The 10575-nt window shown below is 40.4% G+C and overlaps 1 long non-coding RNA gene across 1 annotated transcript; it reads left to right on the forward strand.

Annotated features, from left to right (window-relative positions):
• Nucleotides 1-359: 359 nt before the first annotated feature.
• LOC121110479 lies at nt 360-8869 on the forward strand. Its single transcript, XR_005858986.1, has 2 exons — nt 360-7620; nt 8542-8869. It is a non-coding gene; the product is annotated as an uncharacterized LOC121110479 (long non-coding RNA).
• Nucleotides 8870-10575: the final 1706 nt, after the last annotated feature.

Consider the following 10575-nt stretch of genomic DNA (forward strand, 5'->3'; position numbering starts at 1 on the left):
TGAAGGGCTTGGAGAATATGCCCTGTGAGGAGAGACTGAAGGAACTGGGGCTGTTTAGTCTGTGGAAAAGGAGGCTGAGCGGAGACCTTATTGCCCTCTTCCAGTATCTGAAAGGTGCTTACAGCAAGAGTGGTGTTGGTCTCTTCTCACTGGTGACAGGTGATAGGACGAGGGGAAATGGCCTCAAGTTGTGCTAGGGTACGTTTAGGTTGGATATCAGGAAACAATTCTTTACAGAAAGGGTTGTTAAGCACTGGAATAGGGTCCCCAGGGAGGTGGTTGAGTCACCATCCCCGGATGTGTTTAAAAACCATTTGGATGTGGTGCTCAGGGACATGATTTAGCAGAGGGTTGTTACAGTTAGGGTAGTATGGTTGAGCTGTGGTTGGACTCGATGATCTTTGAGGTCTTTTCCAACCTGAGCGATTCTATGATTCTATGATTCTATTACTGCAGTCAACACAGATCCAGACCGTGTTTAAGGTCCTTAAACATAAGTGTCTGAAGCCATCTGAGATGCCCTAGGACATCCCACAGCCCCCCATGTTTTCTGTGTCATACCTTCAAATCTCACATGAATGTTTCAGATGCCCTCAAGAGGCTCCTGCAGGCACTCATACATAGATATGGAAATGGAGGGCTTTGTCTTGAACAGAGCTCCCTCAGGCTGTGTTATACTGCCCAGGGCATAGACACAGACCATGGTACTCAGCTGTCAGGAAACTGTCTTAACTCACAGAAGGAACTGACAGAAAATCTTGGGCAGAGCCAGTGCTAGAATGCTGTAGAAATATGAAAGTAAGTCGGGACTGTGATTTGCTGGTCCTGACCCTGCAGGTATTCATTTTTGTGGCCACCTCACCTTCTTTTTGTTTCACAGATCTTTGAAATCAATATTTTCTGTACATGTAGCATATCACAAACCCCAGTTCTCTATCGTTCTCTCTAATTTTAACTGAATTCAGACCAGAGAAGATAACAGTGCAATTGGAGTGGCATTTTTCTCTTTCTGCACAGTTTGACAAATTCCCTTGTGTATGCTACTGGGGAAACATCTTTCACAGCTTCATTTGAAGTTTTCTTTCAATTCTGTTGTAATCAATTGCTTTACCAGTCAGGGAGAAAAGAAAAAAGAAAAGAGAAAAGAGAAAAGAGAAAAGAGAAAAGAGAAAAGAGAAAAAAGGAAAAGGAAAAGGAGAAGAAAGAAAGAGAGAGAGAAAAGTACAGTGAAACAACACACATAGGCTACCAATCTGAATTACACTTATGCTTAAGTTTGCATGAATAAACCTATTTTGTTAACCTGTTACATGACTGCAGGGTCCTTTCTCATCAATCTTCACTATTCTTTGCATATCAGTTATTTACTCATGTCCTAAATATGTTGTTGTCAAAAGTATCCTGATATACTTCCATTATAACTCACACCACTTCAGTGCTGAAAGATAAGAACGTGATGTGCCGTATGTTTGTCTGCAGCTGTTGAGGTTACAGATGCCTTGTCTAGAAATGGAAGAAAAATGTCATGTCTCCAGGTGTACCTTTCCATCTGTGTGACATTTTTCCCTCAAAAATATTTTGAAGTCCTTTTTATCTCTATGATGAGATGCTCACCAACTCTTCTGGGGAATATTCCTCAAAACTTTCCTAATCCTAATATCATCTTCCGCAAGCCATGACTTTCTATTGTTGTAATTTCTGAACTGCTTGCCATAATGTGTCTCTTTTAACCCTAATTCGTCTGTCCCATGCTGCAGCATCAATATCCATTTTGTTTTCTTTTTGTAGGTCCTCTATCTTTCAAATTCATTTTAATTATTACCCACATCCTAGCGTCACATCATCAACACCTAAATCCTTGCACCACACACACACAAACTGGCATTCTCTGGATTATGGCAACTTGTTCTGTATGACTGGCACAAAGCCCTTATCTTCATATTCCTTCAGCCCATGGAATGACCTCTGGGCACATCTTAAGGCCCGTTCTAGTTGGGTGTGAACTAGCAATCTGCTGCAACCATGTCAACTGTTTGCTGCAAATCCTACTAGCTGGCCAATTTTCCTTTCCTCTATTTTATTTCCTGTACTCAGTGCATGGCAGAGTTCCTTCTTTTTCCCATGAGGCCACCATCTATTTATCATTGTCTTCCAGTTGATCCATTAGTCATTTGAAAATTCAATTAGTTGAAATTATTTTTATATTAATGTTGTAATTTTGTAATTATAATTGCAGGTGACATGCCATGAACAATGTATTCTTTGTGCTACTGAAAATGTCATAGTCAATACCTCATAAGCTTTGACAATCATTAGCTAGGACTACAAGTAGATTTGGTGTTGCACTGTCTCTTCAGCTCAGATTGGCATAAGTAAAGTTGTCATTCCACAGTCTGTAAGGGGACCAATCTAATGCCTATTGGAGGCAGTGGAAGTCTCTCTGTTCTCTTACGTGAGGAATGGCCCCATTTCCTTAAGAAGTATAATTGTGACTGCATTTAACACTACAGAGTGACAGCAGTGAATGGGCTTGCAAATGGAGGAGCAGTCTTAATTAGCATAGAAGAGCACAGAAAAGATGTCCCACCTACAGGACAGGTAGGGAACTACCTTCCAGATGCAAAGCTGCCAAAAAGGGAGGTATTCAACATTGGGGTTGTTTACTTTCCCAGTCTCTGGAGTGCAAGCACGAAGCTATATTTTTCTGAAGAATCAGCCCTCTAAAAAGCTGTTCAAGTGCCCTTTTTGAAGGGAAATCAGCATGCATTGGAAATGTTTCATGCAGCTTCACAGTAGACAGCCGGCAGATAACTGTCTAGGTTTATGTCTCTCTACAGTCATTACACATGGACAAAAACTGAAATAGATTTCTCAAATTTTCCTCACATTATGCAAATTTTGTAGGACAGTGAGTTGTTTTTATTCAAATGTTTTGGAAAAAATATATATTTTTTTAATTTTCAAATTTGAGATCTACTACAATTCCCCTTCACAATGAAAGGAAGCAGCTTTTGAATGCTCTGCGAAAGGTGGGGATAACTGCATAACATAGGGGAGAATTTTCAGTATTTCCTGTAGAAGCACAGTCTGTTATGTACTGCTATGAATTTTTTGTGTTGCTGAAGATTTCTCCTAGAACAAAAGTTCGTGTTGCATGTATCCAGGTCTCCCTTTCCCATCTGATACCGTTCATCAGATACAGCTTTTCTTATGCTAGATTTTAAATGAGAATTCAGTTTCCTAGGAACTACAGAAGACTGTTCATTTTGGTTTTCATTCCTGTAAAAGACTGTCTTTTTTGTGTGTATTCTTGTTATCTATGTTTTAAAGGCTTTCTTTAATGGAAAAGAGGTAACATTTTTCACAGATTTTTCAGCTCTTCATCAGAAATAGGTAGGTTGAGGGTAACACAGCTTGAATTTTTGAAAAGGAAATTCAGTCTTGATAGAACTCAGAGAAGACCACGATTTGCATTTGCATTCTTCCCATACTTTGAGTTATTTTGAAGTTCACAGGGCTAGACGAGGAGGGAAGGGAGTGAAGAACAATATAATCCCTCTTGCTCACTGGTTCGTGCTTACTGATCCTTCTGCAGTTGCATGCAGAGACAGACTGAAGATCTGTGCTTTCCCTCTTAAACCACATGTAAGAAATTGCATCAAAGGAAACTGATACCTTTTGTCATTTTGGCTGCCTGCTGTGCTTCTGCTTCCAGGGCTGCACCTCTTGGGCAAGCATAACTCTCCAAGCTGGCTTTGCCTTAATCACCTTGGTCTGGGAGCTGGTTATATCATCCTCAAAAAAGTTGGAGCCATTTCCTGTCATAAGAAGCCTGAGGAGCTCTTTGGTGTCTCCAAGAGTGGGTTGACATGCAGTGCCATCCTTTCTGTCCTGCCAGCTGTCCCTCACCTTCCTTTCACTAGCTCTGCAACATTCCACAATGGTTTATTCATCTTGACTTAAGGATACAAATATGAGATCAACTACCTCTGATATAAAGCCAAAGAAAAAAATGTTTTTTTAAGACTGATTAAATGTACCAAATATTTGAGATACTCAGAGATTCGTGTGCAATGGAGTGGATTTGGTCACAGAGCACGTGTGTCATCACTGCCGATACTTATGGTGCTTCGATGCTATTGTGTATCCAGTTCTCATCAGAGTTCTGTCAGGTTTCCCTTTCCTGACACTGGAATAGTGATTATATTCCTTAAATTCTTCAGAAGGGCTAGTGCACCAACATTAGTTTGGAACACGCACAGAGGAAAAGCAGCTGTTCCATTTCACTGGAGATCATCGTCAAAAGATTTCCATCTCATAACCAAGCCACTGAGTGCTCACTCAGGTCCATCATTTAATTGAAAATTATAATTAGCCTCTCTTATTGTGATCTGACTTAAATTCCATGTATTTTGTCAGTTTGTATTTTGATGTTTAGGAGAGAAAATTCATTGTATGTTATCTGTTTGTCTTTTCAACTCTTCTCTAGTATTTCTCAGTGAATCAACTGTATAAATACGTACAATACTTTTGTCAACATGTAATATTGAGGTCTGACTTTGGCTTCAACAAAAATTTCTGCGTCATTCAGTTTGTATTGCTAGAATCTATCTTAGTTTACCAGCTCAATTCCCAAATGGCTTTTGTGCAGCTGAGCTTTATAGCCTCAGTGATGTCTTTAATAAGTAAGCCACTGAACAAACAAAAATGACCCAAATTATTAAAACATTCCTCTATTTCAAAATGTCAACAATCTGGAGTAGGAGCAGCTGCCAATAAATCTTTCCCAAAGAGGAGTCAGAAAAAAAAAAAGTACGTTATAACTGCAGTCCAACCTTTTGCTGCTAAAATATTCATACTGGAAACAGGCAGAGATCTGAATGCCATATGAATGAAGTGTGGTAAGTTTCTGACATGTTCACTTTGCTGACATTTACTGTTCCATTTTGGCTTCTCTGGCAAAATACAGACTATCGCTTTGATACTCTAGACAGAACTTGGTGAAATTTTCAGTGTAATCTGGAAAATGGAGTGGCCACCTAATCTTTCATCAGTACATACATCCAAGTGTGTAGAAGGTAAGGTAAGGATAAATTTGTTGTGATATTGGCATAATACAAAGAATTGCATTAAGTTTGCTGAACTCCAGTGACTGCTCACTGCCAAGTTCCAGCCCAATGAGACCACAGCCATGATGGGTGTTTTCATTCCCAGAAGGTGGGATTGGAGCAGATTTCAATGCTCCTTGCTTCTCACACATCAGCCTTATTTCAAAATAAGTAATGTAGCTGCTGGCACACCTGCCAGGTGGGCAGGTGCTTAACTGGGTGGAGAATCTGATTTTCCTTCATTTCAAGAATTTCTTAAGTGCGAAGGAGCATTGTCTTCCAGCTGCCAGGTAAGATGCACATTAATGCAAAAGGGTGATGCCCTGGAGAAAGAGAACATGCCAAAGGAGCGATGGATGCCAAGGGAGAGTACAGGATCTCCCACCAGAGAGTGAGATCAGGCTCACATATTGAAGGGTCACACAATTAAACTTGAACAGATCATTAATTTGATAGTGATGAGCCCACAAAAAATACCTCACCTTCCCCCATTAAGAAAAAATCGCAAGGAAACTGTAAGGAATGTAAGGAGAGATGGCAAAACTTCTGATAATACAATTGGCACAATAAAGAACATTTAATAATACATGTTGAAATAGTACTTAATACTAATAATACATCAAACAGAATGTACTATATCAACACATCACATTTTGGGACCTCTATGAAATGCTTACCAAAGACAACCAAAGGCAGGCATTGCCAGTCCAAGGCACGCAAGCCCTCTAGTCCATAGACCGCTTCCAAGAGATAGGGGAGCTAGTATGGCCTCCTTCAGGTCATAATAGAGAGGCTGTCAGTGCCAGAGAGATGGGGAAAATTCCTTTTGCCAAACCTTGCCCTGCTCAATCTGAAGTCAATGGCAGTTCTTTCCAGCAGCTGTCATGAAATTTGGATTGATAGCTGTGGGAATAGCAGTTAGACACTGCTTCCAAAAAGGTGATGGTCTGGGAAAAAAAATAAATTATCCTTGTCCCAGATTGTGGATGACAGTTTTAAACCAGTTGTAGTCCAAGACTTCTATAAAAATCTACATACAAAACAGGAGATTTAATCTGGTGGATTTTGACTAGTCTGTTGTGTCCTACTACTTAGAGTCACAGAATCACAGAACCATTAAGGTTGGAAAAGACCTCTGAGATCTAACACAACTCCAGCCCATGCCCACCATGCCCACCAACCACGTCCCTCAGTGCCACATCTCCATGGCTCTTGAACACCTCCAGGGACGGTGACTCCACCACCTCCCTGGGCAGCTGTGCCAGTGCCTCATCACTCTTTAGGAGAAGAAATTTTTTCTAATGTTCAAGCTGAGATTGTTTGCATATGTTGCAGAAAAAAAGAAAAAAAGAAAAAAAAAAGTAGGAACATTTGAGTTCCTTGTCACACTTCTGCTAATAGTGAAGGAACAGAATTAGACCTAATACTTAATTCTTTTAGAGTGCAGATCAAAGCGACTTTCTCTTTGCGTCATATACAAAAGGTGTGTATTGAACTTGTGACTTAAACTAGTGATTTAATATTGCATTTCAATGGCCTTCCAGTACAGAATTTTACTCTCTGCTTTGTAAATGTAAAAAATATTACATGCAGAAATAGTCATACAGAAGTCGTCAGGTTTGCATTTCAATAGATTTTCTATAACTCTAATGAAAAATCAATGTCACTGATCTAATGGTTAATTAAGTGATATTTCTCGTGCTTCCTTTGATGTTATGAATAATTTTTCAGTTGAAATCCTCCATATAGAGAGTATATGTTTGGACTGTTGAATGGTAGCACCTCCTCCCATCAGTGCCACCCATTCCTTCACAAAGGCACCACTTGCAGCACTGGAGATGTCCCTTGTCTCAGGCTGGTGCAAAGACAGGCAGAGTCAGGCCCCTTCTCTTAAGTCTTACCAAGATTAGCAATTGATCTAACAAAATGATTAATATTCAAATGAGAGTCAGTGCTGGTTGCAGAAACATCCTTCTGCAAACAGCCTGCAGCCTGCCAGAACCCACAGGCAAGATTTTATACTTTCTTTTGAAAAACAGAGCATGAAGTCCAACTCCTTCTGGTTTGCAGTCCCCAGTGTGCACGGAGTCAGGAGAAGCAGAAGAGTGGAGTGAGCAGGGAAGGGAAGATGAGGAATCTGCCATGTCATGAGAGAGATCATCTCATTCAGAGTCCTCTTTCACTTTTAAACACTTAAAATGCAACAGATCAACAGGTTCTTCTATCAGCCAATTTTAGCACCAGGTTGTGCTTTGACTTGCATACAGAAGAGCTGTGTAGATGGCAGCTGGGCTAACACCCCATGCAGTGCAGGATGTCTCTGGACTGGAAGTTTGCACGTCAGGAATGAGCTGCACAGGTAACTGGTTCTGACAAGCCCATCTCCTCCAGAGACTGGAAACTTCCTTCCTCACCTGTGCAAAACTTAGCAGATTTACCCTGCTAGGCTTTGCTATCATGCTGCTGGCACTGAGGATGCTTCACTCTGTCACATTTTGTAGTGGGCAGAAGGGTAAGTGAATACACCTTTCTAAAGCAGGGCTTCTTGTTCTGATTTGGCATTTTTCAATTCAAACATGCTTTATGTCATGTTTAAGAATAAGAATCTTGTAATTTATTTTATAAAACAAATAACTTTTTTCAAGTAAATGTATTTTATTCTGCATTTCACAACACTAAAGGAGGCTTATTTTGTGGCAGCATATTATTATGAGTCACAAAAAAATCCAAGTAGCAAGGCAATTAGTTTCCAACCCCAAGGATTTTAGCAGCAGAGACATTTTATTTATGCCTGTAAAATGTGTGAATATGCAATACCCATGCAAACAAAAGTCTAGTTAGTTTATTTTAGGAGTTGGACTTGATGATCCTTATGGGTCCTTTCCTACTTGGGATATTCTATGGTTCTATGATTGTAATTCTTCCTTCACTAGCACTCTGTTTCCTGCTGCACAGATATTGAGTTGAAGGCAGTGGACAGAGCTCTTTGATAGGAGATATCAGCTAAGTAATGAGCTGTAGGTCTTCACGAGTGAATGTCTCTGGGTCACCACTCCTAATTATTTTCTGTTCTGTCAGTCATGTTGTAAGCTTCTTGGTAAAAAAAAAGCACCTGTGACTTATGAAATAATTGAAGTCACATAACTAGTAACATATCTGTGAAAGGTGAAAGCAAATCTTTGCCCAGGGTATGAATGAAAATGAATTTTCTAACAATTTGCAGTCCGTTTCCTGACCATCTTGCCTTTGCAGCTTAAAACTGTAATTATTTGGATCAAGCTATCTCTCCAGCTGCAGAACACACAAGGGCAATGGCTAAGCGGGGTGGATCTCACTGCTCCTGCGTGGGACAGCCACCTGCTACCTCATCCCACACCTATGCAGGGGAGGCAGCAGAAACTGAAGCTGATTAGTATTTGTGTTTCTCATCTAGGGGATGTGCAAGGGATCAGCTACAACCCTCAGCGAGGGAGCATCTGGGCAGTTCTCAGCTGCCTGCTGGGTTAACCCACAGCAGAAGGTAGACATGTCCCATCCCATGGAGACATGCCTGCCAGAACTGCCTGCCTCTACAGCCTCTAGACAAAACCACAACTAACACAGTTAAGTGAAGATTCAAAGCCGCATAGATCCTGTCCATGCAAGTACATCTAACAAAACAGCATCAGAAGCTTAGCCTGACTTCTACGTGATTGATTATTTTTTCTCATGACTAATGTTTTGAGTATATTTGATTATAAAAATAAAATAATGAAGAGAAATGTTTTTCTTCTGACTCATGCCTGCTTTGAAGAGTGATGTTTCTTCGTTTTCTAACTTGATTTATTCAGCTAATCAACTTGACCTCATGCAGACATTCTGGTTTCATGCCTGAATGGGGAGGAGGAGGGTTTTGTGTGAGTGCAAAAGGGAGAGGGACTAAGCAGAAAATTGAAGCCCAAAGTTTTGAGAAGCAAATTAAAATATGTATTTATTAAAATCATTGCTTACAAAGATTTTCTCCTGCCTCCTCTGCATTGTATTGTGTAACCTCACACTGAAATTAAGCCAAGGTACTGAAGTAAATTATTCAGGACTATCTTTCTGGACATTGAGAGCTATATGTGCAAAGTTTTGTGTCTCTGCCATGATTAGTCTGCAGGAATACATTATACAAAACTCACAGGCTTGGAAAGAGACGCTCAGAAGGCTTTATACACTACCACTTCATGCAGTCTGAGCAGCCACACTCTGTGCCACTTTCAGGCGCAGTATGTCATATGTTTATGAGTCAGCTACAATCTCATTCCTCATACAAGGGAATCCAGATGTATATAAAGAGTGACTTTGGTCTTTACTGACCTCTCATGTCCACTATTTAAGAACAGGAGGAAAGGGCCAAGCAGGCTCTTGACCAGACCAACATAGTCCTTTCTTTCCTTGAAGTTTTTGTGTTTTCTTATTCTTCCTTTCTCCATCCAATTTTGAGCCAATATTTCTTTGACAGAAAATTGCGTCTCTGGAAGTGATATCAGTAGAAAGTGCTGGCACATGGATGCCATACAGTGAGCTGAGTTTGGGCTGGAAGACAGCCCAGCCCAGGGGTTGGGTCTCCCTTACTGAAGCAATAGGTACACTGTATTGGTAAGAGGAAATATTAGCCCTCTGACCAAGGGCTGGACAAATAGATAAGTTTGGGGATAGAAAAGCTGATGTTGATTCGACTCACCCAGCAAACAGCCCCCTGAAGACCTACTAGTGCAATGCAGTGGGGATAGTTTCATCTCCTAGGGATTGTGCTTTATATACCCTCTTCTAGCTCTATGTAAAATCTGTTGGGTTGACTAATATTAGTTTTCTCTTTCAAAATTTATTTAATGTAGCTGGAGTTTGCTATTGCATATATAACATGATCTGAAGGGATCCAAGTGGACAAGCACCTTTACAGGTAGTACATGCCTCTTTATAGAGAGGCTTAGAGGCAGCTGCAGGGAGTTCTGGGCTCAACCTTCTCTTCAGGGATGAGGCATGTAGCAATAGGCAGCTTAATTCAGCTGGAACACCCTGTAGCCTTGCCCTTTCCTAAGCGAGAGGTAATTAACAGCAGCAACTGACATTCCTAAGAATTGTAACTTCCATGATTAACTTAAACTTGCTTTCAATACCTTAGAGTGAAAGTTATTTTCTAGCATTAGTTTGTTTAAATATATATACATAACAGGCGTTTTCCAGAAGTTCTATAAGCCCCAAGTCTGAGATTTTTACTTCAGAAGGAAAGGCTGTAAGCTGTTGAGTGAAACATATCAGTATTCTGCAGAAAACCTTGTCCAGAAATAGCTTTCTCATATCATTCGCTTTGCACAGAGACTTTTAGGCACTGTGTATTAAGCAACTATTTGCTGCTACTTCCAAGTGATTGTGACAGTGTATGCCATCCACTGCAAAACACAATTCCTGACAGAAATAAAGGGTAACAGTTTTGAAAATG

This window comes from Gallus gallus, chromosome 3 (genome assembly GCF_016699485.2).
Source record: "Gallus gallus isolate bGalGal1 chromosome 3, bGalGal1.mat.broiler.GRCg7b, whole genome shotgun sequence".
NCBI lineage: Eukaryota > Metazoa > Chordata > Aves > Galliformes > Phasianidae > Gallus > Gallus gallus.